The following is a 10,432-nucleotide window of genomic DNA, read 5'->3' as shown; positions in this document are numbered from 1 at the left end:
ACTTTTCTTACTTGTTTTAACTGAATATACCAGAATATTGCTAATTTGATTTTATTAATTTTAAGTTCATTTACATATGTATTTACTCTTAGAAATCGCAGTTTCAATGAAAGAAACTTTAAAATTAGCTTAAAGTTCCATAAACCTCCAATATTTCGCACTGTGCAACGCAAACAACCATATCTACATACATACATATGTTTGTATATACTTTTAATTATTCTGAACAGCACACACTGACTACATTCTCTATACCTTGTTTGCTAAAGCATCTATTTTTAGACAGCCACCACTGTGTATTGCAATTAGAATTCTCAATGAATCAAATAGGAAAAGCAATGCGCAAATAATGAGAATGAACGACGATAAAGAGCATTCAAGCAATCAACTTTATTTGTACACTTATTCTTATTGGAACTGAGTAAAGGGAGAGCAGTATTCTCATGGTGGTGAACAGATGTTAGCATTTATGCAGCATTAACAAACAAGCAGTCGTGGCCGAGTGGTTAAGGCGTCTGACTCGAAATCAGATTCCCTCTGGGAGCGTAGGTTCGAATCCTACCGGCTGCGAATAATGGAAATAACAGATTCAAAATTTTTTTTATTTTTCAGAACTCTAAATTCAAAACCTACAATTCTACTCAAAACATTTGCAATTCAAATGCTTTTTGGGGACATTTTAGTCATTGAAATGTATTTATTTGTTTATTCCTTTAATATTTCAAATTGTAAAAGTTACAAAAATAGTCTTTTGATGTTAGTCCCGGTCCACACTATAGTGATTGCATTGATAAAATTTCATGAAATCATGCATCCATAAATCGAGTTCCATAGTCCCAGGCCACACTAGAGTAATGTCAATGTAATTTTAACATGAAACTTTGCATTTTTTTGGGAAAAAACACATAATTTCAAGAAACTAGTGTACACGCTTTCATATGTTCTGCAATTTTACTTTGTTGCAATATTTGTATGAAACAAACAGATCGTTTTATTTTACATTTTCTTTTACCTTCATGTCAAAATTTCAGTGAAATTACTCTTAGTGTGGCCCGGGACATAATCGAGTAACATCTTGAAATTGCTGTAGTGGGGAACTCGAGAACGCCTAATTTCATGATGTAAAAATGTTCGTGTATGTAAAAATATTATATTTTACATACTAGCAGTAGCGGGTCCGCGTTTCTGGCCCGTCGTATTTTAATGACAACTCTTTACGGACTTTATGCTTTACAATTCAAAAATTGTTAAACCCAGTTATTCATTGAGGATTTTAAATTTATAAACAGATTCGGTCTGTTCCTTTACTTTTGAAAATGGTAAAACCGGCAAAGGTAGTAAAAGGTGTAAACTGCTCCCACATGAATTGTATGGTGTCTGAAGTAAAGGAACACTTTTCGAGTAAAAAGTGGTAAAACTTGAAGATTCTTGCACGTAAAGGAACAGAGCTATTTTGTCTGTAACCTTTCTTCTCTCTTACGGACTTTGTCATTTTTTGCCCATTGATGCTGTTTAGGATATATTGTCGTCCATGTCCTGCATCTTTATCCGATCTTATTAAAATTAGATTAGATTGAAGCGATCTAATTATAGCTTTGTTCCTTTACTTTTTTAATGGTAAGGGTGGTAAAAGAGAAAAGTGTCAAAATTGCTCTCTCATGAACAATGTCGAAAAGAAACATAAAAAATCAATTTTCGTCTTTTATTTCACAGTTTTTAATTTAGTTTTATCAGCGTTCGACTCATTGTGAAATAATCGTCAAACAAAAGTCGAAAAATCAGTTCTGCCATTTTTTACCTGCAGAAATTTTGCTGGTAGCCTGTGGTAGAAGAGAAAGCCATTTTCGCTCTCTCCACTCTCACTCTCTTAAAACTTGCTTCCAGTTTTGCCACTTTTCGGGGTTAAGGAACACTTTGCAGGTTAAAAATGGTAAAAATGGTAACCTCAGGTAAGTAAAGGAACACAGCTTATGAAAGTTTAAAAAATTGTTAAGTCCAAGGCACATTTATAGAAGGTAGAAGTGACAACCAGCTGTATTCTTACTTTTTTTGTAAATTTAGTTTTCAAAATTTAATAGGGTCTACTCATGAAATATAAAACTTCGAAATTTGCTACCTTAAAATACTGTTTTTCATCCTAAACGTGTAATAAAAATGACCTACGACAGTTCTGAATGCTTTTTATTTACATTTTGTTTCAAATTTGTTCTATTTTAGAGGATTTTCAAAATGTATTTATGTTTTTCGTGAGAACATTTTTGGAACGACCCTATTATTCAATATTTTCTTTGACAATGAATTTTCAATAACAACATTTGAATTTGCCTTGGTTAAGTCGAATTGCCCCACTCAACATACATACAGTCAACCAATCAAGTCTACATACACCCTATAAATCTCGAGTTTTAAGGGTAAGGAATCATTTTTATGAAAATCCAAGTACATAGTTCTATCTCACATCCCTAATAAACAATATTAAATACAAAAAAAAATATATTCCATACTACGAATAACGGTAAATTCTATAAAAATTAAAAAAATAATAGGAAAAAAGTGTGCATACACCCCAATGAAATATTGAGATTACCGTAAAATTTATGGAATAAGCAATACAAATTTTACGTTTTCTTGCTTTTGCGAATGCCTCTGGTTGTCCATGATATCTTTTAGGCCAAATAGGAACATATTTGTGGATTACTTGCCGTTATTTCAGGTCAGATTTCGCGTATAGCTCGTTAAATTAGACTTTTGCAGATTTCTTTGAGATTTTGAGTTTGTTACTTTATAAAACCCCAGAAAATACAGTGGGACTGATAATTTTGAGATCCTGGAGCGCTTTGAAGTTGTCCTTGTAAACATTATATCCTCCTGAACTTCGCAAAATTTACGAATTCCTGACTTTTCTCATAAAGTTTATATGTTTCACAGCCTTGGAGTTACCTTGTAATAAGGTCTGGTACAATCCTCGAGCATCCATTGAATCAAAAATGTAAAATTATCCAACATTTATAGCGCTTTAAGTGACCCTAAGGATCATAATACGAGATCGTAGTAGTTAACAGTGTAAATTTCATGCATTCTTTGGCGGTGCTTTTATTTTGATGCTTTGGAAACTTTAGTACCGGGTTTGTAGAATAATGTTGTACATTTCTGATTGAGTTAAGGTCTAAAAATTATATGAGACCCTATTACAAGGTAATTCCAAGGCCTCTGCATGCAATTTGCCCCTTGGAATGCTGTGAAAACTATAAAATTTATGAGAAAACTCAGGAACTCGTATATTTAGCGAAGCTCAGAAGCACATATTTGTCCCAATTTACATTAGGCGAGTTTACTTGCGGCAATTGTCAGTTTGTAGGTGAGAGAGGGGGCTGAGAGGCAAAAGGTTACCATATGCCTCACCTCTCTCTCCATCAAACTGACAATTGCCGCAAGTAAACTCGCCTAATGTAAATTGGGACTTATCCACAACGACAACTTCAAAGCACGCTAGTATCTCAAAATTATTAGTCCCACTGTATTTTCTGGGGTTTTGTAAACTACCAGAATGAAAAACTCAGTGAAATCTGCAAGGGTCCGCTTTAACAAACCATACGCAAAGTCTGACCTTAAATAACATCAATTAAAGCACAAATATGTTCGTATTTTGTCTAAAATATATCAGATACATTCGATAAAGCAAAAAATATAAAATTTGTATTGCTTATCCCATAGATTTTACGGTAATCTCAATATTTCATTGGGATGTATGCACGCTTTTTCCCTATTATTTTTATACCCTCCGCCATAGGATGGGGGTATATTAAGTTTGTCACTACGTTTGTAACTACTCGAAATAATAATTGTAGACCCCACAAACTATATATATATTCTTGATCAGCGTGCAATTCTACATCGATATAGCCATGTCCGTCCGTCTGTCTGTCTGTCCGTCTGTGGAAGTCACTCTAGCGTCCGAACGGATTGACGTAGGTGGATGAAATTTTGGTACATTATTTGTACGTAGGACTTTTGGTATTGAAAGTAGACTATGTAGGTCCACTCTTTCGTATAGACCCCATACAAAATGACGCGTCGTCGTTTTAAGGAATTTTTAAGATATTTGTCCCATTTTACTACAGAATTGGTTGTAATTTGGTATTTTGTGTCTCCAGAGGCCAAAAAATATTCCTATCAGAGTTGGTTTATATATGTCCACGTTTTGGTATAGCCCCCATATAACGCCCCATTTGACAACAGAATCGGTTGCAACTTTGTATTTTGTGTTTTTCCAGAGGCTAAGAAACATTTCGACCATAAAATGTTTATATAGGTCCATGTTTTGATATAGCCCCCATAGGACAATATCTCCCGATTTTTGGTATTTTGAAGGTTTCGGCCCCATTATCACACCGAGATGGCTGAAATTTGGTATTTAGTCTTCGTTGGGGATATAAAACTTCCCCCCAGAAATTTGTAGGTATAGGTCCGCGCCATCATATAGCCCCCATAGAACGGTAACTTCCGATTTTCGGTATTTTGAAGGTTGTGGCCACATTAATCCACCGAAATGGCTGAAATTTGTGATGGTGGCCACATTAATCCACCGAAATGGCTGAAATTTGTGATGGGAGGGTATAAAAAGTTCGGCCCGACCGAACTTAACGCTTTTCCCACTTGTTTTAATTGTTATAGAATTTACCGATATTGGTATTATGGAATATATTTTTTGTTATATGTTATATTGTTTATTAGGGATATGAGATACAACTATGTACTTGGATTTCCATAAAAATGCTTCCATACCCTTAAAACTCGAGATTTATAGGGTGTATGTAGACTTTTTGGTTGACTGTAGGTTCGCGTTTTGGTATAGCCCCCCTATTAGCGTAGTCACAATTTAAGGGTTTTTTAAATATTTTAGTCACATTTTTTCTACCGGACTTTTGTGTTCCCAGAAGGTAGAAAACTTTCTCGCAAACACACTGTTCGTATTGTATATCCAGGTTAAACCTAGCCGGTATTGCCCAATTTAATGTATTTCGAGGTTATCTTGTCAAATTTTCGAACCTGATTGCTGTAATTTCATATTGTGTGGTACCTGGAGTTCAGAAGCTCAATTCGGAATATTGTAAATATTGATCCATGTTTTGTAAAGAACTACGATGACGCCCCATATGAACTCTTATGCAGGGAGTATTATCAGTTGGGATATACTACTCCTGCAATAAGAGGAAGAGCGTAGTACTTTCATAAACGAAATTGCACTGATTGTTCTTATTCACTTCAATGCAGTTCGTGGTAAAGGGTATACAAAATTCGGCCCGGCAAACTTAACGCCTTTCTTACTTGTTATATGCATACATTTATCCATGGCCTCTTTTGGACAATTTCCTTTGGCGTTCATCTATGATCTTTCTTCATATTTTTTTTTTTTGTATACTAAGCGCCGGCTTTTTAAGAAAATGATTTATGATCCAGCGGAACTAAAGACAGAATTGGGAATCACATTGTTTCTTGTTGGTTGAATGCCTAGCTTGGATGTTTTGCGGGTTATTGTTTTCATTGTATTTAACACTTAAATATGTGTCTCATATGTCCTTTTGTGTGGCATTGTCCCGCAGCATTACATGCTTCTTCTAGGGGCACAACTAACTCTGACTAAACAGTGGATAGGTATGGCGCGAATGGGCCATTAAAGAAAACAATTGTCGACAAAATTGAACGCATTTATGACTTGGTTAGATTTAAAGTAGCTATGTACTTAATTGGCATTCTCACCAAGCAAGAGAAGGTTTAGTAAATACTGAACATTTTCAACGATTGTTTGCCTCAATTTTCGTAGCGGCACACATTTATCACCCACTTTAACAAAACAATAATGGTATTGTGCCATTGAAAATGGGTTCGGAAGTGCTATGATTTTTTTATAAATCGTCTTCTTAACGTGATAACGAAAAAGGTTATTTCTTTGTCGGCTGAATGAAACAATGAAAGAAGGTGGTGGAGCGCTAATAAATGGAAATAAATTTGGTTAAAATAATTAATGATTATTTATTACATATTGTACACCGAACTGATCGCTGTTAATACGTTAATTGTTGCAATTTGGAAATTTAATTTGAGTCTGAGCATCTACATACCGCCAAAAGGCTTATTTTCATAGTGCTAATTTCCTCAGAAAGTGTCGTTAAGTTCGATTCCCAAAGAATTCTGTTGTCAAATATGTCTAAAATGTAAAAATACCTCAAATCGGGATTAACCTTTTAAGGGGTCATATCAAAATGGCAGATTACAGCTATTTTGGTCGGAAAATGTGGCTAAAATCCTAAAAGATTCTAAAATCATGAGGTACTCCTATATGGGGGCTATACAAAAATGTGGACCTATCTCCGCAACCTTCAAAATACCGAAAATCGGGAGGTATCTTTCTATGGTATGAAGGCCTGAACCTAAACCGACAAAATTTTAGGTGGAAAGTTGTCTACCCCCAAGGACGTAATACTAAATTTTAGCCATTTTGGAGGGATATTGAGGTCACAACCTTCAAAATACCGGAAATCGGGAGGTACCGTACTATGGGAGCTATATGAAGACGTAGACCTATACCGACAAATTTTAGGTGGAGCGTTTTATATCACCAAGGAAGACTTAATACCAAATTTCAGTCATTTCGGAGCCATATTGAGGCCACAATCTTCAAAATACCAGAAATCCGGAGGTACCGTTCTATGGTATGAAGGCCTGAACCTAAACCGACAAATTTTAGGTGGAAAGTTGTCTACCCCCAAGGAAGACGTAATACTAACTTTTAGCCATTTCGGAGGGATATTGAGGCCACAACCTTCTAAACAACAGAAATTCGAAGGTACCGTTCTATGGCTTTATATGAAGACGTGGACCTAAACCGACAAATTTCAGGTGGAAAGTTTTATACCCCCAAGGAAGACTTAATACCAAATTTCAGCCATTTTGGCGGGATATTGAGGCCACAACCTTCAAAATACCGGAAATCGGGATGTACCGTACTATGGGTGCTATATGAAGACGTGGACCTATACCGACAAATGTCGGGTTGAAATTTTATACCCCAAAGGAAGACTTAATACCAAATGTCACCCATTTCGGAGGGATATTGAGGCCACCCCCTTCAAAATACCAGAAATCCAGTGGTACCGTTCTATGGGGGCTATATGAAGACGTGAACCTATAACGAGAATCGATCCACTCCTTCGGGTACCTCCCACACAAAATTTCGGATGTGTTCAGATTAGGAACTGCTCTCGAATCGCTTTGATTTTTATTGCAACAGCTTGTATTCATTGCCCCCCAAACGACGGTACAAATTTCATCAAGGGCTAGTCCATGCTTCCTGAGAAAATAGCCTGAAAGATGCAAAAAGCCCCTATAACACCATGTGTAGTGGATGGAGCGCACGATAACTCTCGAACGGATCAACCGATTCGATCCAAAATTTGGCTTTCGTAATATTTTGTCCAAACTTAGTTTAAGTACGAAGATGGGCTATATCGGTCTACTCCTTCAGGTGCCTTCCCCACAAAAGTTCAAAAATGTTCGGAAAAATTTTTCGTACGGTAACACTTGAAGGGAGTGGCCGAACTGGTCCATACTTCACAAATCCTAATATATCTACCAGATATAGATCAGGTTAAAATATGGACAAGTCCCTACTTCTGGATCAAACAGCCCGAAGGGTGTAAGAACCCCCTATGGCACCATTTGTAGTGGCTGGAGACACACTTCCTTAATGGTCAGTCCATTCCTTTAAGTATCAACTCCGCAAAACTTTTGATGTTTAATCCTAATCAACATTTTTGTCGGTTCATACGACCAAATTTTTTAAAACACCTAAATACATACGTTTTTTGGGAAAAAAAAATTGTTTCAATATTCACAGGCAAACCCGACTGATACTTTTTTACTTGTTTGCTTTTAAAATTTACAAGTGCCATTCAATTTCCTTTGTCCCCTGCGTGAATATAGTTTTTTTACGCGACGGATCTAATAAGCCCATCCGCAATCGAATCCATCCACTAAAACCGCGGATATAGATACCCTGAAAATAGGAAAATCAGCAAAAATTTATTTTGACAAATCCGCGTACTAAACCGCGATTTTCTTTAAAATTTTTTACGTAAATGGAATCATTTATACGCGATTACAATATTTGCGAAAACGCGTGTCATAAATTACAGAGATTCGCGAGTAATATGGGTTTTTTACCAAAAATAGAATGCGGAGGCACATCCGCGGTTCTCGAAGAATCTGTTTAAAATATGTGTATATAGACGTATTTTTGATGAATGCTACTGAAACCGGATGCGCATCAAAATCGTATGCACATTGCGCGATTTATACCCAATTTAAGGTGTTTTGCATTGGGTGATGCAACTGGCGGCACACTTTGGCCGCTTGGTGAAACATCGAAATATGCATAAATATTGAAAGATATTGATTCGCTGTACCCAAAAACGGATGCGCATCAACTGATTTTAACTAATTCGCGAATAATAGGCTTTTTAATTTCCACATTTTTTGAATGATTGTAATTTCAATATTACTCTTAATTTCCTATCCTTATAAGTTATCACAGTAAGCAAATAAGCTTTCACGATGGTAAACCATATTTCTTGATGAAGTTTTAGCAGTACACATTAATTATTGTATGGGATTTTAGCGAAATAGTTGGAGAACTCCCAAATATTTTTTCTAATTTTTCGAATCAAACCAAAAAATATATTTGCAACAATATTTTCCAAAAATAAGTTTTTCTCTTTTGTTGTTGCTATAATATGCAATTTATGTACCCAATCTCTATAAAATTCGTATCATATTTTTCTACGCATTGTCTAGATTCCGCATATCGTCTGCCCCGTCGGAAAAGGTCGTAAGTCCACTTTTTTTGGAAATCGCGTTTTTGTTACAGGATGATAGTACAAGTCAAAACACGTCGTATGATACAAAGAAAATGGTAGTATATCGCGTTTTTCTACAAGTTTTGCCCCTGTCGGGAAAGGTCGTAAGTCCACAAAATGTACAAATTTGAGTACGAAAATGTCGTAAGTTTACAGGAAAATGTATACTTTAAAAGAATACTACAGCTAATGTAGTTCAGATAAAATGTTTGACGTCATCCAAGGTTGGGGTACAATATAAAGAACTAGCCTACACCTTTGGATGATAATCGGATGATATTTGGCGGAGCCTGTAGACCAAACTTTTGAACAAAAATGTGATCATTTTTAAATTACAACGAAAATTTACATTTGAAATCTATTTTTCCCTATAAGCGAACTGATTATGAAAAATGGACTTCTGGCCTTTTCTTTGATACAAATTGGGATGCTGTATGTGCTCAAATACCTCATATATTGAAAAATTTAAAAAAATCTCAATTTTTACCGTTTTTAATGTCGTATATCTTACTTAACTTTATCAACTGGTAATTTGTGGTTTCTCTCGGGTCATTTATTCACATAACGAGATAAGTTTGTATTCTGAATTCAATAAAGTAATACCTTCTAACGGACCGGTAAGTGCAATGCTTATATTATTAAATTATTCTAAAATAATAATAATTGATTAAAATGTTATTAAACTAAGAAGACAACATGGTTTTTGCTAACAAAGAGCAGTATGAATTTGGAATGGAATTAGACGATGGTGTTATAGGTCTAGTTCCCTATGGTTTTCACAGTTAATCTGAAAGCTCTGATGATAAACTTCCTAAACGCAGGAAGACATACATGCTGAAGATTCTACATGGTTTACCGACAAAAACTAAAGATGCAGGGAGTTGGGGTAGAAATACATGGGAGACAAAAGAGGACACTATTTGGGATTACAATGTAGCTAAGAAACCACGTAGATTAACGGAATTAATCATGAAATTTAATTGAAGGAAAATGTCGTAAAGCAAAAATAGAAGGTCGTAAGTACAACGTGTCATGTTTTATATTAAATATTAGCCGAACCGGTCCACGTTGCTGGCCCTTGAAACAGTTTATGTTACCTTTTCTTATGTCATTTATATTTTTGCATCGCAAATTAGTTGGGATATGCAAGTGACTATCAACAAGAAGAGAACTTCGTTAAATTCGACCAGGCCGAACTTGTTATACCCTCCATCAATTAGTTTCCGTTCGTTTATGAAGTAGACTAAATACCAAATTTCAGCAATTTCGGTAAAACAATGTGGCTAACCTTCAAAATAGCGAAATTCGAGAGGCACCGTTCTATGGGGCTATATGAAGGCGTGGACCTATATAGACACATTTATGGGAGACAGTTTTATACCCCAAAAGAAGAATAAATACAAAATTTCAGCCATTTCGGAGGAATATTGAGGACACACCTTCAAAGTACCGGAATTCGGGAGGTACCGTTTTATGGGGGCTATATGAAGGCGTGGACCTTTACAGACAACATTCTA

General features: G+C 35.7%; 1 non-coding gene across 1 annotated transcript; it reads left to right on the top strand.

The window, feature by feature from the left end:
• The first annotated feature begins 488 nt into the window (after positions 1-488).
• Positions 489-570, top strand: TRNAS-CGA (transfer RNA serine (anticodon CGA)). Its single transcript has one exon. It is a non-coding gene; the product is annotated as a tRNA-Ser (tRNA).
• Positions 571-10,432: the final 9,862 nt, after the last annotated feature.

The sequence above is a fragment of the Musca autumnalis genome, unplaced genomic scaffold (genome assembly GCF_047663935.1).
Source record: "Musca autumnalis isolate F117 unplaced genomic scaffold, ASM4766393v1 scaffold_3, whole genome shotgun sequence".
NCBI classification, from domain to species: Eukaryota; Metazoa; Arthropoda; class Insecta; order Diptera; family Muscidae; genus Musca; species Musca autumnalis.
The sequence above is the reverse complement of the archived record's forward strand: the minus strand, read 5'-3'. Positions and strand labels throughout refer to the sequence as shown.